The sequence below is a fragment of the Hypanus sabinus genome, chromosome 2 (genome assembly GCF_030144855.1).
Source record: "Hypanus sabinus isolate sHypSab1 chromosome 2, sHypSab1.hap1, whole genome shotgun sequence".
In the NCBI taxonomy this organism is placed as follows: Eukaryota; Metazoa; Chordata; class Chondrichthyes; order Myliobatiformes; family Dasyatidae; genus Hypanus; species Hypanus sabinus.
The window spans coordinates 49,254,818-49,268,990 of NC_082707.1; the positions used below are offsets into that span (position 1 = coordinate 49,254,818).

Here is a 14,173-nt window from a genome sequence, read left to right on the forward strand (position 1 = left end):
TATATAGGTGATGGGGGTCCTTGATGATGGATGTCCCTTTTTGAGGTATCACCTTGAAGATGTCCTGGATACTATGGAGGCTCAGGCCTGTGATGGAGCTGACTAAGTTCACAACTCTCTGCTTACTACAATCCTGTGCAGTAGCCATCACTACCCACACCCCTCCCCACCATACCAGATGGTGATGCAGCCAGTTACAATGTTCTCCACAGCACAACTGTAGAACCTTACAAGTGTTTTTGGAGACATACAAAATCTTCTCAATCTCCTGATGAAATATAGCTGCTGTCATGGCTTCTTTCTAGCTGCATTGATATGTTGGGACCAGGTTAGATCCTCAGAGATGTTGACACCCAGGAATTTGAATTTGCTCACTCTCTCAACTTTTGATTCCTGTATGAGGATTGGTTGTGTTTCCTCTTCCTCTCCTTTCTGAAGTCCGCAATCAGCTTTTTGGTCTGACTGATGAATTTTTGGTGAATCCGAAGGTATTGCTCTGACCCCACTCAGTGAGCTGGTATAGCTTGAACCTGTATACCCTCTCATTACAGGTGGCATTTGAAGTGTGCCTAGCCACACATTCATGGGGGTAGAGAGAGTAGAGAAGTGGGCTAAGCTCACATTCCTAGGTTGCACCAGTGTTCATGTCAGTGAGGTGGAGATACTGGTTGCAATCCACACAGATTGTGGTCTACTGGTTAGGAAGTCAAGGATCCAGTTGCAGAGGGGGTACAGGGGCCCAGGTTCCAGACCTTTTTGATCAGAACAGTAGGACTGATTGTGTTAAATGCTGAGCTATAGTCAATAAACAGTATCTTGACATAGCTATTAGTATTGTCTAGGTGATCCAACACCGTGTAAAGAGCCAATGAGATTGAGTCTGTTGTAGATCTATTGTGGTGATAGGCAAATTGTAGTAGGTCCAGGACTTTGCTGAGACAGCAGTTAATTCTAGCCATAACCAACCTCTCAAAGCACTTCATCACAGAGATGTAAATGCAAATTGACAATAGTCATTTAGGGCAGCTCGCCCTGCTCTTCTTGGCTACCGTTATAATTGCTGCCCCTTTGAAGCAGGCAGGAACTTCTGACTGCAGCAAGGAGAGATTGAAATTGTCTTTGAAAACACCCGCCAGTTGTTTGACCCATGTTTTCAGAGCACTACCAGGTACACCATCGGGTCCTGTCGCCTTGGGAGGGTTAAGCTTCTTGAAGGGCAGCCTGATGTCGGCCTCTGAGGCAGAGGTCACAGGGTCACGGGGTGCTGCAGGGATCCACATCGCTGCAGTTTTATTCTCCCTTTCAAAGTGAACATCTGGTAGGGAAGCATCATTGCCATTTATAATGTTGGGTTTTACTTTGTAGGACCTACAAACACTGCCAGAGTTGACAGCGACGGTGAGCATCTGATTTCATCTCCAGCCTTATTCAGAATTGTTCCTCAGCTCTTGAAATAGCTGTCTGCAAGTCGTACCTGATTTTTTTGTACAGACCTGGGTCACCAGACTGGAATGCCACATATCTAGCCCTCCGCAGACTACAAACCTGGAACATCCATGGCTTTTGATTTGGGTATGTTCAGTACGTTTTCGTAGGCACCTACTCATCCACATAGGTTTTCATGAAGTCAGTGACAGCTGTGACATACTCCTTCAGACTCAAAGATAAATCCCTGAATATAGTCCAGTGCATTTGATTCAAAGCAGTCCTGTAAGCGCTCCTGTGCCACCCTCGTCTATACCTCCTTGGTGCTCACTACTGGTGCTGAATTCTTCCGTCTCTGCCTATAGTCAGGGAGTAGAACTACAGCCAGGAGTTCAGATTTTCCTAAGTGTGGGTGTGGGATAGCATGGTAAGTACCCTTAATGGCGGTGTAACTGTGGTCCAGTGTGTTGGTTCTTCGGCCACTTCAAGTGATTTGTTGGTAATAATTATTCAGAAATTTTTTTCAATGCTGGCCTGGTTAAATACCGCAATAATGATCGGGCAGGCATTAGGATGTGCTGCTTCATGCCTGTTGATTACATCTCTCAGATGAGAAAAGTCTATGGGAGAACATACAGAGGCTCCATACAGAAAGGTGCTGGAAGTGAACTCCGGACTCTGGAAGATCCAGAGCTTCCCTACTGTGGTGCCCATCCATGGCATGGGTAACATGCTCAAAAACAGAATTACACTTCTTTAACATAGCTCACAAAGTACGGTTGCTACATTAAGTCTTGACAAAGAAAGACGAGAAATTAAATTGTGAACAGTTCACAGAGACACTACTAAAAGTTTTAGATGGGTTAATAGACAATAGACAGTAGGTGCAGGAGGAAGCCATTCGGCCCTCCTAGCCAGCACCGCCATTCACTGTGATCATGGCCGATCATACACAATCAGTACCCCATTCCTGCCCTCTCCCCATATCCCTTAACCCCGCTATCTATAAGAGCTCTATCTAACTCTCTCTTGAATGCATCCAGAGACTTGCTCACTTAAATAAGTGAGCAAAGATTTGTCAGATGAAGCATGATATAGGGAAAATGTGAAATTATCCATTTTGGCAGTGAAATGAATAAAAAAAATTACATATCTGCAAGGGATTACAGAGTCTTTCATAAAGGGAGATCCTGGTGTACCAGAGCATAATTCACAAAAAGCTAGTGTGCAGGTGCAAAGAGAACTGCTTAGTGGATGTTATCATCTAGTGCTAGGGTAAATGATTTAAGAAAGAGATGAGGTGCATTTTCTTTTGTCTCAGAGGATTATCAGATTTAGAACATTCATCCTCCAAAAGCAGTAAAACATCTTTTTTTGAATATTTTTATATTGTAGGAAGACATTCTTTGTAAACAAGGAAGTGAAAGATTACTGTTTAGATGAGAAATTAAAGCTGAGGCTACAGTCAGGGTATCCATTATCTTATTAAATGTCAGAGCAGGATTGAAAGGCTCCTCCTTCAAATTTGCATCTCCATAATGTTTTCCACAAAATTGTCATAGCTTCAGTGTTAAAAGCTTGAAGAGAAGATTTTCAACCTAATACCCAGATTTAAAACTACAACAACAAAGATGATAAATGGAGATTTGAGCTGCAAGATTGCATTCATTTTAAAGAGTCCTAGTTCCAGTCTTAATTGCACTCTTAAGAAGAGCACGTGTTTCAGTTTGTTGACCTTTCATCAGATTGGGTTCTGATTATCTGAAACATTGATTCTGTTTCTCCGTGCATGGAAACTCCCTGACCTGCTGAGTTTTCCCAGCACTTTCCACCGTTACTTCAAATATCTTACACTAACAGGCATTTTGTTTGCTTTCTAAACCATAAATTATCATTTGTGATGATTTATTCTAATACTTGCTTCATGATGAAACAGTTCAAGTATTTTGAAAGATGTTGTTTTTAGCCACATCATCTATTGAGGTTTTTTTAATGCTTTTTTTTTCTCTCTCAGGTCAGACTAGAGATATAACAGTGAGTGTTACATTTTGACATTTGAGTGGAAAGATGCAGCGAGATTTGATTGTCCAGTGGTGTTCATGCATCATCTACCACATCAATTTTCACGTATACCTATCTCCAAAACCAAGCAAGTGGAATACATTTTGTGTTCTACAGTTTCACACTGGGTGCTGCATCTCTGTAACAGAATGTTCACACAGTGGAACATTTCAAATATATCAGATTCATGTGTAACAAACCATCACCCAGTCTATATTGCCCTTGCCACATGCTGGTTAGACCCCAAAAACTATTGCTCTGTTTCTGAAAAAAAACACAGACAACAAATTGATATAACTTGTTCTTTAAAAATTGTTGATTTTTTTAAAACATTCTGAGATTTGGCTTAGATTCAGTTGAGGAAAGCTGCAGTAATAGTTATACTGGAATTGACTGTTTTAAACAAGATCTGCAGTATTTCACAGGATGAGAATTTGTCAACAGCTGACAATAAAATTCAAATACTTGCAGTTAGGAGTAAACAATGGACATTTCTGTCTCCAGTCCAGAGTTATTATTCATAGATAAATACCAACATTGTTGAGTTGTTGTAAGTGTGTGGCCTGCACAGTACAAAGATTATGACAGATTTTGTTCTTTTCAAAATATTAGAAGCACTAATTATCCATTTAGAACTCTTTATATTGGTACTTTATATTATGCAGTATTTTATTAGGAAGAAGTTGTTGTTTTCTATCATAAATATTACAAGGATCAGAAGCCTATAGGTCTAATTTATAAACTCTTGTTCTGGTGTAGCAAGGTTTCTTAACGTCAAAGATGGTTTGCTTATTCAAACTTCACATTGGCTGGGGATATAACCAGAGATCTCAGAACTGTGAAATGGCTTCCAGGAATTAACATTCTCCCATTGGTAACTCCCTCAATCCACACGCAAGGAAAGCGCACTATGGGCAATGCCAAAAAAAGTTAATCAAAAGAAGCAAATCTATGGTTCTCTCCACATCATCATTATTCATATGTAGTAACTTTTGTTACATGCTCACAGTTTGAACACGGTACAGTGCGATGATGTAATGGTCTTGTGAGTGGGATGATGTAATTGTCTCATGACTGTGAGGTGACATTATATCATGTGATGACATGTTCCAAACAGTATTTAAACTGAAGCCTGCAACTGTGACGCAGTTCTCATTTTTATTTTTGTGCTACGTTGTTGTTTCCAGTTGGAGGTGTGGAGGCTCCACCAGTTTTGTTTGTTGCACATTTATTTTTCCCTTGCAGTCCAGTATCGGAAAGTGAAGACATTACCAGAGTTATCTGAGTTCAAAGGATTGGATAAAGTTAATGTTGGGGAATGATAGACCTTTGTGACTTCATTCAGGAATTCTGACATGCACAACCCCGGCAAGGTCCACCCTCCAGTCAAAAAGTCAGTTCCTTTTATTTCCTCGTGATTTCTGCGAACAAAGCATCTCCCAGCTGTGGGATCGGTTGATTCATCGTTACTTTGAAGGAGTCGTTGTTTCAGGAAAGTCTCTCCTTAATGACTGTATAAATCACATAGACTTTTGAATTTATCACTTTAAGTCTGTGCTTGGATGAGAACTCATTAGGAAAAGTTTCTACGTTTGACTATTTGTTAGATATTGCCGCTTAACTGTTAACTTACAGTTAAGTTAGTCATTTGTTTATTTTTCTAAGTTTTGAGCAGAGGTTAATAAATCTCAGGATTTGTTTATAAACCCTGTCTCAGTTTATGAATGCTGCTGCATTCATAACACTTTGAATCCGATCATATTGGTCCATGTTGTCCAAATCATCTTCCCTGCTAGTCCCTGATGCCCTTAACTGAGATGGCATTGTGTTCCTGTCCTTAAAACCCTAAACCCAAAAGAAGATTTTAACCCCTGTCTGATATAAATATCTATAGTGAGATTATACTATATCCATTTACTCTTCAGGGACCAGCTTACTTCACTGCCTTGTCTCTGGTGAAGTTTAGCTGCAATACCCATTGCTTGAGTGGTGGCTGTCCCCTCCTTAGGAAAGAGGTGATGCTTCCAGCTAATGATGTAGTTTAAATACACTTACTTGATTTTTAATGATACATGTTTGAAATTTAGACATATAGTTCTTAACTCACATTTAACATGCACAGAGGATTTCTAATTTATAAAAGATTTCCGAATTACAAAAGATCTTCAAACTCCAGACTCAAGTGCAATTCTTATGAATTTAAAATACATACCAAAAATTGCAGACAAATGAGTCATCCATCGCTAAAACTGAAGGTTAAGGAATTAATTCTGGTTCTTCTTTCTGTAACCCTAGCTATCTGTCATTCTTTATGCCACTTCTAACAATTTATACTTCTGATATTTGTATTACTTTCTACTAGATGACATCATCATCTGCTTATGATGTTTTCCGAATGCTTTGGAAAGTAACTCACAAAGGGTCTTAAAAGCTTCTGGCAACAGAGATCCCAAACACCCACAATTAATGCTATGAGGGTTGACCTTCACAGTTCATGAACATGCAAACTTGTAACCATGCTAGATTTGCAAAGCGACATAACCCCATTGTCTTGAGTTTTGCTAATGGAGACAAGTCTCCCAGTCATTTTACTTTGCAAAGATGTAACTCCAACTTCAAACTGATTGCTACTTGCAAATAACATTAAGAATTGGAGACTGATTCATGTATACAACATAAAGCTGAGCAAAGAATATTTGTTAAAAGCTTAACTTTATCATGAACAGCCTGACCAATGGAAGGATCTTGCCACTGTACTACAAAGCTGAGTTTAGCAATGAGCCTCTTGGGCCTTGGAAAGTGAACATCCATCACATAAATTTTCCTCTAGCCCCTCCCCTCCATGGACCATCCAAATGCCTCCAAAATGTTGCAATTGTTCCCAACAGAAACATTTCCTCTGGCAGCTCTTACCATGTACTCACTACCATGGTGTCAAGAAGTACCAATTTGTACTTCTTTCAACTCATGTCATTATGTTTCTTATCATATATCCCTATGTTACTAATGCATACTGCTCACCTACTGTAACGTCTCATTTGGATGCACAAACTTATTGGTGGCAAATAACATCATAACAAGAGCAAATTTTGTTTAAAATTAAAATATAACAGTTACAAATAGTTCATGGTGTGAAATGGATGAAATTAAAAATAGATTAATCAACCACCACTTAATTAATGATGATACCAGCAACCATTTAGCTAGGCATTATAAACGTCATCAGACAAGTGGAACTAAAGGCAGCTGGCATTGTGTGCTTCCTCGAAAACCATCTTCAATGTTTCAGTAAATTGAAGATAAAGGGTTTGGTGTAAATGGATTGAAATAAGTACTAAATCTATAAAAATGAAAACATAAGAAGATGCACTGTGGGTGTAAATGTAGCATGGCTTTTAAAACACAAGCCTCACCAGTTGGTATAATAATGCCTTTTTTTAGTAGCTCTCAATGACACTGCACAAAGCATTTAGATGAAAACATCAAATCCATCTCCATAACTTACAATGTTCAAGCAGTAATCTTGCAGAGGACTGCACAAAATTATAACTGGCATTTAGTTAGAGTTATTTTTCAAGTATCAGAAACACATTTTCCTGTCCCCCAAAACAATTAAGTAGATGTGAGACATTAATTAAATTTTAGCATTGCAGTAACTACAAAATACAGTTATGCCGAAACATCCACTTGATAAATATATTTTCATTTATTTAGCACTCAGAAAGATGAAGACAGCCATAAATGGTTGCATGCTGTTTAATGATCTGCATGCTCAGTTGTTTTAAACAGAGAAGCCAATTACCAGCTGTACATGGAAAAAGTGGCTAAATAAACAAATATAACTAACCAATATGCCTTGATGGTTGACAATATGAAAACAAGTGAGGGTTACTGAAAAAAAGCACAAGCTTTTGTGGCTGTCAGGATGGAGTGTGTGCCACAATTTAATTCACCATGGGAAACGTTATGTGTCATACTGACTGCATTGTTGGCCCCTAATGTCTGGTCACACTCAATACTAATAGTAGAGTTTGGACAGCTTAGCATATTTGAAACAAATAGAAGTGTTTGGAGAATAAAACAGTTTCTTTCAGAATTGACAGGATGATATTCCAATCTTTCATTCTCTGTAATAACAGTTACTTTTGTAGCATCTGAATGAAAAAGGATAAATATTACAGTTATATTCTTAATAAATAAGACTGATTTATACATTTTCTGTCTTCAGCAATGAAACTAGTATATTTCTTAAGCAATTATTAAGTGATCCATCTGTAAATAAGAAATAATCACAAATAGTAGGAATGACTTTTGCTCTGTTTTGTATTCAGTGCATGTGTTGGTTCAGAATTAACCAAAATCCTGAAAATTAAAGCATGTTAAATATACTATTATTAATATAAGCCATAAATTCTCTGAGAAAATACCTAATTCAATAATGCATAATTGATATTGATGTGATACTTTCCCATCACCACCCACCCTATCACCACTCAAGTCAGAAATTGGGCAGAATTCCTAGAACAACATATTTACATTCATTGCTAGGGAAGTTCCCTGTTAATTAGTGCAGCTTCCTCAGGTAGAACTTATGATTCTTCATAGTTAGGCATTGTTCATTGAGGCAGGGTCTTCTACAACTCAATGAAATCATATTAGAATAAGAGCAGCAAAGTGGCAGACTGACACAGCTCACAAAAATTGCAAAAATATTTCTGAAACTTATAAGTACTAGTTAAGCCTTAAAAGATTAAAAATACAAAATAAATCTCTGAAAAATACTTCAATGAACTCAAATAATGAAAAAGAAATCAAAATTAATTAATACTTTACCCCTAAGTCTAACCCTAATTCTCTACTAAAATCAATGGCCAAGTTCTCTCTGTCCAACCTCTGGGTTACTAAAGAGCAAATGGACAAATTTCATTGTTGCTACTTCATGCTTCCTCACATTATTCCATGATGAGTGCAATGAGTCCATTGCAGTTGGGGAAACAAGAAAAGGAAGGGAATCACAATGTCAAAATTTATTGACCACATTGATTCATGGAAAAACTGACAGGTTTAAACCTGAATCCCAGAACTCCCTCACCTATTATGGCCAAAGGGATGGTTGAATTGATTTACACTTTAGTTCAAAACAATATTGTACAGAAAATTTCAAAGCGCTTACTCAGGATGCAGGAAAAGTTCTACTAATCAATATCTGTGGGGAATTGATGGTACATCTTAGCTATTGACTACAGCTTGGCCTTCAATACTATGATTTCAATCAAACTCATCTTCAAACTCCTAAACATGGGGTCTGCCATAACTATTTTCAATACTAGTGCCTCACAAAGCTGCATTCTCAGCTCCCTACTCTACTTCCACACATAACTATGAGGTCGGAATCTCCTCTAACTTCATCTACAAATTTGCAGATGATGCCACCATAGTAGGTTGTATCTCTAACAATGAGGAGTCAGAGTATAAGAAGGGGAGAGAGAGCCTAATATTATGGTAACACAACAATATCCTTTCCCTCAATATCAACTAAACAAATGAGTTGGTAATTGACTACTGCTTGGAGGGTGGCACACATGTTCATCAATGATGCTGAGGTTGAGATGGATGAAAGCTCCAAGTTCCTTGGAATGAGTATTACCCATAGCCTGTCATAGTCCAACTGCATGCCCAAAAAAGTTCAGCTGCACCTCTACTTCCTCAGGAAGATAAAAATTTTTGGCACGTTCCCCTTGACTCTCACCTGATATTAACACACCACAGAAAGCATCTGGGTGCAATATGGCTTGGTATTGCAATAAACTGCAAAGTGCTGGCCACTGCTCTGTATACCACAGAAGCCAGCCTTCATTCTATGCACGCTTCTCACTGTCTTAGTTAAGCAGGCAGCAAAATCCAAGACCCCACTCATCCCAGACATTCTTTGTTCTCCCCCCATGCATGAGCCACCAGGCTTAAGAGCAACTTCAACCCCACTGTATGGGGCCATTGAATTATCCCCTAGTACTAAAAATGGATTCTTGACTCACAATCTACCCGATTATGATCTTGCACCTTATTGTCTACTTGCACTGCACTTACTCCGCAAGTGTAACAATTTATTCTTCATTCCATTACTACAATACCTCAATACACTGTTGTAATAAATTGATGTGTATGAACAGTATGCAAGAAAGATTTATACTGTACCTTGGTACATGAAACAATAATAAAAGAATTCGCCAATTAGCTAAAGGTTATGCATGCAAAATGCTGGAGAAACTCAGCAGGTCAGGCAACAGCTGTGGAAATGAATAAACTGTCAACATTTTGGTCCAAGACCCTTCTTCAGGACTGGAATGCAAGGAAGGTGGGGGAGCAGGGTATAGGTAGAAGGTAATAGATGAAGCCGGGGATGGGGGGGTGGTCAGAAAGATAAAGAGCTGGAGAGGAAGGAATCAGATAGGAGAGGAGAGTGGTCCATCAGAGAAAGGGAAGGAGGAGGGATCCCAAGGGGAGGTGATAGGCAAGTGAGAAAAGTGAGGAGACCAGAGTGGGAATTAGAAGAAATGGGGAGAAGGAAGGAAAATCTTTTTCTTGGAAGGGCAAATTAATATTCATACCTTCAGAATGGGGGATACCCAGACAGAATATAATGTGTTGATGCTCTACTGAGGGTAGACTGATTGTGGCACACAAGGAGGCCATGAACTGACATAAATTAAAATATTTGTCCACTGGGAAGTTCCACTTTTGGCGGATGGAGTTGAGATGCTCGACGAGTAATTCCCCCAATTTAAAGTGGGTCCCACCAATGTAGAGGAAGTTGCATTGGGAGCACCAGACTCAGTAGACAACCCCTTCAGATTCGCAGGTGAAGTGTTGCCTCAAATAGAAGGTCTGTTTTTGGCCGTGAATGGAGGTGTGGGAGGAGGTAAGTGTGCATGTGTAGCACTTTGACCGCATGCAGGGATAAAACTTATGTCTATTATACAAAAACAACAATACTAAGGGTTATAGATTAAGGAAAATGAAATACAGTGTTCTACAGTTGTTGCCAATCAACTGCAATTTAATTTCCCTAACAGGTAAGAGAAAAATATAGAAGTGCCATGGCTTTTTTCCAGGGGTGAAATGGCTAACATGAGAGGGCAAAGTTTTAAGGTGCTTGGAAGCAGGTACAGAGGAGATATCAGGGCTAAGTTTTATATGCAGGGATTGGTGAATGCATGGAATGGGCTGCTGGTGACGGTGGTGGAGGCAGATACAACAGACAAGAGACTTCTGGATAGGTACATGGAGCTTAGAAAAATGGAGGACTATGGATAACCCTAGGTAATTTCTAAAGTAAGTACATGTTCGGCACAGCATTGTGGGCCGATGGGCCTGTATAGTGCTGTAGGTTTTCCATATTTCTATGTTTCAATGCAGTGCCGTGTGCCTAGGCACTCACATAAATGTTGTCCTCAGTACTGGTGCAAACAATGTATTAATGCTGTCCCAAATGTGCTCTCGCTAATAACCTTTGCCAGTCTCATTGAGGATGGCAAAAAGGGACCAGAGAAATAGAGTGAAGCATTCTCAACATATTTTTTTTTCCACTCAGTCTTGGACTGAAATTAAATAAGGATATTTAAACCAACTACAAACTTCTGAAGTACACAACAAAACTTGCAATATTATAAAATTAGATGTAAGGAAACGTATATAAAATTTAATTTCATGGAATTATTGGCCTGGCTAGAAAATGGTCCATTTGTGTTATTAGCTAAATTCTGATGCCCCTTTCTCCTTCTAACTCTGGATATTATTGTTTTCCTGACCTACAGCTTCTCCGTCAGTGCTTCAGAAGTTCAAGAGACGAGTATGTCAGTTCTTCTGCCTAGCATTTTGAGTTGGTAAGCTGTTTGCTACTGTACCTAATGAGTTTTATCAGCCAAGGACAAAGGAATAAGCTTAGATTATCAGCACTTTGAGCCAGTCTACTATGCTATTAAATCAGAACATATCTGATCTGCATCTTAACTCCTATCTGCCTTCGCTGAAGAACAAGGTTATTTTAGTTTTTCTTGCAAGCCATTCAGTTGAGGACATCTCAGGGAGCTGATAATGTGACTGATCTCATATTGCTGCAAAAATATCATCTCACTGTTTACAATGACAAAGGTGTATCAACCTTCATTCAATCCTTTCATTGTTAATTCAGACATTGTTATATATCAGAGTTATCAGTTGGTTCAAATAGATTTCAAGTAGTTTTGATATCTAGTCACTAATAAACAATTCCATTTGTTGCTTCACTTGAAACTACTTCATATATCACACCTTCATATTTATGTCTTCATGTCCTTGTGCATTAAAGTACGATAAATCATTTCTTAAGAAAACCTTAGATTCTCATGTGGCTGGTGTAAACTCCACACCTCATTGCTTCCTTCATGGATTGATAATAAGTACTTTATCTCTTTTGAATATCATTCAATTCTGAAAGACAAGTTAATTTATATCAATTAATTCATTCAGTGTGGGCGGTACTGTCAAGGTTAGCATTTATTGCCCATTCTTAATAGTACTGTAGAAGGTGATGGAGTGTTACTGTCTGAGACAGCTGCCATCTGTGGGCAAAGGTAGGCGGAGTGGCAGGCTATGTTGCAGAAGCAGAGAGTCTCTGGAAGGACTTGTACATATCATGAGAATGGGCAAGGAGGTAGCAGATGGAATATAGTGCAAGGCATTGTTTGATCGTGCACATTGGTAGAAGAAATAAAGGTGCAGATTATTTTCTAAACGGAGAGCAAATTCAGAAATCTGGGGTGCAAAGGGACTTGGGAGTCAGAAGGACATCGCTTTAGAACAGAAATGAGAAGGAATTTCTTTATCCAGAGGGCAGTGAATCTGGACTTAATTGCCACAGGTTGCTTGGAGTCCAGGTCAATGGGTATTTTTAAAACAGAGGTTGATAGGCTCTTGATTAGTCAATGCTTGCAGAGAGAAGGGAGGAGACTGGGGTACTTAGGGAAGATAAATCATTGAATGATAAAACATTTACTCAATGGGCCTAATAGCTGAATTCTGCTCCCAAGTATTATTGTCTTACTGAAGGCACTCTCAATTACTTTTGGTAGCAGGTACCAGGTGTTCATTTATTATTCAGTGCTGATCATGCCTTCTTTACTGATTTCTCAATGCAAGCCTTGAAGTCCTGTTCCTTCTTAACTAATGTCCACACATCCCTTCCCACTTCTCTAGGTCCCCTCTTCTGTAATCTGCCTGCAACTCATAGCTTACTTTACTTTCTTTGTTGGCTTCACCATTGTGGAGAATGAAGCATAATCTATAAGACTGATCCCATTCCACAGTGAACCTTAGGCTGTGATTCTTTCACAAAACCCTCTGTACATTGGCTTGTTGTGTGTACAGTTTACACTTTCTAGATACTTTTCAACCTCTGCACTTCAAATGGTACTTCATTTTCATTTAGTTATGATGCATTCTGTATTAAAAATATGAGTGGTGCGGATAGCCCAGCACATCTGTAGTTGTGAACTTCCCATGATTCAGGACATATATAAGGGCAGGTGTGTAAAAAGGGCCCATAGGATCATTGGGGACCTAAGTCAGCCCAGCACAAGCTGCTACCAACTGGGAAATGATACTGTAGCATAAAAATCATCAACAGGCTCCAGGACAACTTCTTCTACCAGGCCATCAGACTGATTAACTCCCACAGATTTGAGTGTTCTCTGTTACATTGACTGTTCTATTTATTATAATTTATTATAAATTACAATGATTACACATTGCACATTTAGACGGCGATGTAACATACTCCTCATGTATTTGAAGGATGCAAGAAATAAAGTCAATTCAATTCAATAAAGACTTGGCTTCCACAGTTGCTTGTGGTAACGAATTCTGCAGATTCACCACTCTCTAGTTAAAGAAATTCCTCTTTATCTTGATCCTCATATAACTATAATCAGCCCCTTAAAGCCAATGAGATTTAATCACACCTACATTTTGCACAGCCTTTTTGTTTGACTTCAATGGAAAACAAAATAATGTACAACAGTCAGCCAACTTGTTATTACCCATTTAACGTAAATGCATAGAGACATTAACAACCCCATTGTCTTTAAGGCAGAGAGCAAATCAATTAACATTTTAAAGACTGAACTTTGAATCATTAGGCAATCATACTGACGAATGTGTACACACAATTAAAATCACATTGACTAGAATAAAAATAATTAAAGTTTACATATTACCCCATAGTGATGATGCTGTACCGATGTACTACATATAGAGCTAGAGACGAAACGCGGTCGGTAAGTTGTTTTCAGACTAGTTTATTCAAACTTCGCGGCGCTGGCATTTAAATCCCTAGCACCCGCCCTCTCCAGGTGGAAATGACGTCAGAGGTGCATTACCAAAATCTCTCCCTGCGCGCTGGCTGTTTGTGAGCCGGTTCGCCTGCGCAGAAAGTGGGTCGCCACATAACTGCTCCCCAGAACTGGCGACACACCCCCCAATGTCCACAGTCTGGATCAGCCTCTGTTTGGGAGGTCTGCCTCTGCGCCGTGGTGCCTGAACCTTGACAGGCTGTGCCAAGTCCACATGGGCTGGTTTGAGTCGGTCCACCATGAGAACCTCCTCTCTCCCCCCAATGTCCAGAACGTATGTGGACCTGTTGTTGTTGATC

At 39.3% G+C, this 14,173-nt stretch overlaps 1 long non-coding RNA gene across 1 annotated transcript in view; it reads left to right on the top strand.

Moving 5' to 3' along the window:
• LOC132378617 (uncharacterized) overlaps positions 1–13,297 on the top strand; it is a 198,843-nt gene extending 185,546 nt beyond the window's left edge. The window contains exons 4-6 of the long non-coding RNA XR_009507133.1: positions 1,366–1,398; positions 1,492–1,572; positions 11,301–13,297. This is a non-coding gene — a long non-coding RNA (uncharacterized LOC132378617). The remainder of the gene's footprint in view (positions 1–1,365; positions 1,399–1,491; positions 1,573–11,300) is intronic.
• The last annotated feature ends 876 nt before the right edge of the window (positions 13,298–14,173 follow it).